We start from the raw sequence: 6,451 nt of genomic DNA, 5'->3' as shown, positions 1-6,451 counted from the left end.
CCACCCTGCCAAAACCGACCCATCCCTACCCCACCCTGCCATAACCGACCCAATCCTACCCCACCCTGCAAAAACCATCCAAGTCCTACCCCACCCTGCCAAAACTATCCCAGTCCTACCTCACCCTGCCAAAACCGACCCAACCCTACCCCACCCTGGCATAACCGACCCAACCCTACCCTGCCCTAACCAAACCAATCTTATCTAACTCATTTTTCACTCTAACACTTTCTTCAGTTTTCTTCATTCTTTCTCCAGACGATTTTCTTCAGCTCTGGAGAGGAATTTTGAATTTGAGGGATTAGATACAGCCAGCATCAACCCCTTCTCTGTCAGGGGATCTCCTAAGTTGAATAAAATCGTGCGGTCAGCTAGGACAAAGTAAATAAATCGTTCTTGGTCTGAAGGGTTACATGATTCTGTCCCGTCATCCTAAGAGGGTTTTCTGAAGCTGTAGGATATCGTCAGAAGCTAGCAAAGTGTAAAAGTGACATCCGCAGACCGGGAGCTCTGCGTCCAGAGCTCTGCGGTTCAAGTCCCAGAGGTGGACAGATGTTTTGACGTGTAGACGTTACCAGGGCGTAGCTTGGTGGCCTACCCTTAAATATTCTGGACTAATGGTGGTCAAGCCTCGTGCCCCTGCGCTCCACCACAAAAAAAGAATAAAAATAAAAAGGAAAGCCAAGGGTCATGAATGAACTAAAGGACTGAACTAAGCGGAGAAGAACAAAAATCGTAGAGAAGATCGCCCCAAATTTGATGAGACAGTGTAGTATAACTGAGTGAAATAGGCGTTGGATATGACGGAACTATTATGATTTGTAATTATAATATGGAGTCCTAACACCCTGTCCAAACCGACCCAATCCTACCTCACCCTGCAAAAACCGACCCAATCAAACCCCACCCTGCCAAAACCGACCCAATCAAACCCCACTCTGCCAAAACCGACCAAATCCTAACCCACGCTGCCAAAACCAACCAAAACCTATTCTATACTCTGTCATAACCAACACAACCCTACCTCACCCTGACAAAACTGACCCAGTCCTACCCCACCCTGCCAAAACCGACCCAACCCTATCCCACCCTGCCAAAACCGATCCAACCCTACCCCACCATGCCAAAACCGACCCAACCTTACCCCACCCTGCCCCCAAAAAACCAATCCTACCCCACCCGGCCAAAACCGACCCAACGCTACCACACCCTGCCAAAACCGAACCATTCCTACCCCACCCTGCCATAACCGATCCAGTCTTACCCCACCCTGCCAAAACCGGCCCAGTCTTACCCCACCCTGCCAAAACCGGCCCAGTCCTATCCCACCCTGCCATAACCGACCCAGTCCTACTCCACCCTGCCAAAACCGGCCCAATCCTACGTCGCCCTGTCAAAACTAACCCAACCTTACCCCACCCGGCCATAACCGACCCAACGCTACCCCACCCTGCCACAACCGTCCCATCCCTACCCTACCTTAACCAAACCAGTCTTATCTAACTCATTGTCCACATTAACACTTTTTTCCATATTCATCTTTCTTCCTCCAGACGATTTTCTTCAACTCTGGAGAGAAATTTCGTACTGGAGGGGTTAGATACAGTCACCATCAACCCCTTCACTACGAGGGGATCTCCTAAGCTGAATAAAATCGTCCGGTTACCTAGAACAAAGTAACTAAGTCATTCTCTGTCTGAAGGGGTTATTGTGTCTGTCCCATCATCCCGAGAGGGTTTCTTTAAGCTTCAGGAAATCGTCTAAAGGTAGCAAAGTGTAAACATGACGTCAGCACTTGTTCTAGGCGCCACAGATCGAGTCCCGGAGGTGAACAAAGGTTTTTATATCATATAGACGTTTTATATTTTATATTTTGCAACTTTCAGAGGCATTTACTCAGCTTTAGGAGTCTTATGGATAGGCTCAATCAAACGTATCGAACCTCCCATGTTAGAAAAAATAGCTTACAGAAATGCGTCCTCGTACTGAAGGGGCGGAATGGACAGATCGAGTGACTAAGATATTGAATTATGTATATGACTGGTTTTGTTGTTATTTCTATTATTATTATTATTATTATTATTTCAGGCAAATGTCCCAGGCTTCTAGACTGGCTGACTAGCGAATATTATTAAGTCTCCCGTGGCTCCGTGCTCCTTCCACTCAAGAGCCTGCACTTCACGCATTCCACGCACAAGATGGCGCCACCGCTGCATTCCTGCGAAGACGAGAGGTCAAGAGGACGACACTTGCTTTTTGTTTGTTTGTTTACTGTAATTGCTTAAAGTTGTGATCCCTCCAACTTGAATGCTCAGTTGTAACTATAGATAACTAGAATACGATGCTAGTCACGAAGAAGGGCTATGAAAAGATACAGAGCTCGTAGTATTGGCTGGATGAATCACTCTTGCGTGATAATCAAAGACGGTGAATAAAACCCACACTTGTAGACGAAGAATATAATTACCAAACAGTTTCGGTGGACACTGCCACCATCTTCAGTGGTCAAGATAGTGAGAGGGAGTGACATACTGATTATACAAGGGTTCCTTTTTATGCCTGTGTGTGTGTGTGAAAGGGTGGGGTAAAGGTGAGGTGGGGTGGGGTAGATTGTAAGCGGGGATTAACCCAAGGGGGATTTTGGGGGGGACATTACCGGACAGGTCAGGTGTAATTCTTATCTGACCTTACCTGTGTCATAGCAGGAAGAGACATGTCCCTTCCTGCTACGACACAGGTAAGGTCAGATAGGAATTACACCTGACCTGTCCGGTAATGTCCCCCCCAAAATCCCCATTAGGTTAATCCCCGCTTACAATCTACCCCACCCCACCTCACCTTTACCCCACCCTTCCACACACACACAGGCATAAAAAGGAACCCTTGTAGTGTCAGTATGTCACTCCCTCTCACTATCTTGACCACTGAAGATGGTGGCAGTGTCCACCGAAACTGTTTGGTAATTATAGTCTTCGTCTACAAGTGTTGGTTTTATTCACCGGCTCGTAGTATTTTTTTCTTTTAACTAAGATACATGAAATAAGCTGCAAAAATACGAAAATACGAGCTTACTTAATGTAAATGAATTATAGTACGTTCAGGATGGAGGGAAGGCATTTTGTATTTTGTTTGTGATGTTATAGTGCAGTGGTTCCCAACCTTTTTGGTCCTGTGGCCCCCCGAGAAAATTATGAGAAGCAAACTAGCACAGTAAGGTATATTTCATACTTGATTTCTGTCAGGTTTTACCCAGACCAAATAACTTATAATATCTTATATTACCAATAAGGCCCATGGCCCCCCAGTCAATGGCCCATGAAGGGGGCCATGGCTCCCAGGTTGGGAACCGCTGTTATAGTGTCTCTCAGGATCCTAGGATCCTGTCTCGGCTGAACCAAATTGTCTGGCGTCAGCTGGAACATGATGCTAGAGTTATGTCGGTCGTGAGGGGGTTAATGGTGACGGTATTGACACTGTCAGGCTCCTATGACTCACTCAGTTGAATAAAATCGTCTGAGTCAGCTGAAATGGGGTACTAGAGTTGTCCCGAGCATCACTCAGGGGGTTAAAATCCTAACCCTCTAGTGCTTGGGACAACTCTAGTATTCCATTCCAGCTGACAGACGTTTTTTTTCGGTTGAGTGAGTCATAGGAGCCTGACAGTTACTACACTCACCAATAACCCCCGCATGACCGGCATAACTCTGGTATATCATGTTCCAGCTGACGCCAGACAATTTGCTTGAACCAAATTGTCTGGCGTCAGCTGGAACATGATGCTAGAGTTATGTCGGTCGTGAGGGGGTTAATGGTGACAGTATTGACACTGTCAGGCTCCTATGACTCACTCAGTCAAATAAAATCGTCTGAGTCAGCTGAAATGGGGTACTAGAGTTGTCCCAAGCACCAGAGGGTTAAGAATCTTAACCCCCCAGAGGGGGGTTAAGTTCTTAACCCTCTGGTGCTTGGGACAACTCTAGTATTCCATTCCAGCTGACAGACGATTTTGTTCGGCTGAGTGAGTCATAGGAGCCTGACAGTGTCAATACTGTCACCATTAACCCCCGCATGACCGGCATAACTCTAGCATCATGTTCCAGCTGACGCCAGACAATTTGGTTCAGCCGAGTGGGTCTGGGGCCTGGGGGGCACTAAATGAAAATATCCAAAAAATATTAAAGGGGGGGCTATATCAATTTTGCCACAGGAGGTATACCAAAATTGGACTTTTTAATAAAACCCCCTCCTCTCTCACTCCCTGTGTTTTGTATATACCCCTCTCTGTCAGCCTGTGATGTGTCTGCTGTCTGCCTGTGTGTGTCTGTCCCACCCTGTGTGTGTGTGTGTGGTGTGTCTACTGTGTGAAGGTGGCTGTGTACGTGTCTTGTGTGTGTGTGGTGTGTCTACTGTGTGAAGGTGGCTGTGTACGTGTCGTGTGTGTGTCTTGATGTGTGTATGTATGTAGTAGTGTGTGTGTGTGCGTCTTGATGTGTGTATGTATGTAGTAGTGTGTGTGTGTGTGCATCTTGATATGTATGTATGTAGTACTGTGTGTAAGTGTTTTGGTGTATGTGAGCTTAAGTGCAGGTATGGGGCCTTGTGGTTTTAAGGAAAGCCTGCTACGCAAACTTCCCTCAGCCACATTTTAAAGAAACCTCTATCACACCGGGACTTGAACCCGGGTCCTCCTGATTACCAGGCCAACACCATGCTGACCCTGCCACTGCGACCCCATAGGGATTCCGGCTAAAACTTCTACTGTATTTTATTTCTTTACAGGTTTACAAAAAATGGGAAATTGAACAACATGCACAGACTAAACTAAATTGTCATGTACCTATTAATGTCGCTTTAGGAGGAGATATCTCGAAATTTCCTGAGCTACTTGGAATACCTAAGCCTGCAGTTTAATGCTAATCATGAACAAGTGCTATGGAAAGAATATAGAGCAGTTGCTACTTATATAAAGGGAGAAAGTAAAAACTGCAACTTAGACTGCTATCCAACGGCAGGACTTAAACGATTAACCATATATTACATAAACTTAACACACTGAGTGACACAGAAACTAAACATATGATACAAATTCTTTAATGAAACTTATAATGAGAGTACAAATGACAAAATATACACTGCACAGGAAGACAGTACAGTACTTAATGGTCATACCTTCTGTGAGAACTCAGAGAATGAAAGCCTATCTGTTGTACCGATTTATAAACGGAAGAGATGAATCGCTAAATTTGATCCACAGTAAAAAAAAATAATAATAATAATGAATACATAAAACAATAAAGACAAACCATATAGACTACATGTCCACCCTAAACTGACAAAAACCTGGCATCTCTCCACCTTGAATGCTGAGCTGTTTCTAGAGATAAAGACTAGATTATCATGCAAATCACAATGAAGATCTATGGGGAGGATGCAAAACCATAATACTGTCTTATTCTGCCACTTAGATACAGGAACTAAGCAGCAGAAGGACTAAAATTTGTCAAGGTGAGCCAACTACAATGACACAGATGAAGTCTGAGATTATATAATGTGTAATCATGAACTGATTGCATCATTCAGTAAAGATTACAAAAGGAAAAGCTATCAAATCTGAAAGTGTAAGTACTATACAAGATATGATTAACCTTGTACATCCATATTCTGAGATATGCTTCCTATATCATAGCCTACACATAAATTCATCCCCCTCAACAGTAATGGTATATTCCTGCTGTCTCCTGACTTCCAATCAACTTATGAAACCTCTCTCCTAATTACAGTACAGTAATATGTTAATGAAGGCTGCTAGTAATTACCTTCAGTATGATAATTCTTATTTAAAGGTAGCAGCAATGGCTAATGAAGGATGTAAGGTATGCAGTCCTTCCAGTTCAATATACTATATCTCCAATCAGGCTTTATCCAGTGTCTCTCCTACACATGTTAATACCTTCAGTCTTCACTAGTTTAACTCACAGAGCAGGGATTTTTTTTTTTTTTTTTCATGCCATCTCATGATTATATTTAGCTTTGTATAGACTTCTGGAAGTGTAGGGGTTAGGCACAGCCTCACTGAACTCCTGCAATAGCAGAGACTTTGCATAAGTTGAATAAAATTGCCTTCTGGCACTATGAATAAACTGAAAAGGGCATCACAGGGATTGCAAGAGTTAAAGGGACTCGCGGAGTTTATATCCCCGATGTAAACAAACTACCCATTACAGTTTTTACACACATCCCCTCATTTTTTCCAGCCAATTAACCTACTATGCCTGCCCATGTACAGGATCACATTCGACCTTTAAACCTAAACAGATGGTGTGAATATCAGGGGATTTAAGTAGCACTGCTTACTCGAGTTTAAAGGGACATCTTGGTCACCTGGAGATACACACCGCCGTATATCATCCTTATAGCTAATAATTACAACTTACATCAGCCGACTACACCT

Source organism: Coenobita brevimanus, unplaced genomic scaffold (assembly GCF_032717465.1).
Source record: "Coenobita brevimanus isolate Jiangsu-jjx unplaced genomic scaffold, ASM3271746v2 jjx.HiC_scaffold_2754, whole genome shotgun sequence".
In the NCBI taxonomy this organism is placed as follows: Eukaryota; Metazoa; Arthropoda; class Malacostraca; order Decapoda; family Coenobitidae; genus Coenobita; species Coenobita brevimanus.
The sequence above is the reverse complement of the archived record's forward strand: the minus strand, read 5'-3'. Positions refer to the sequence as shown.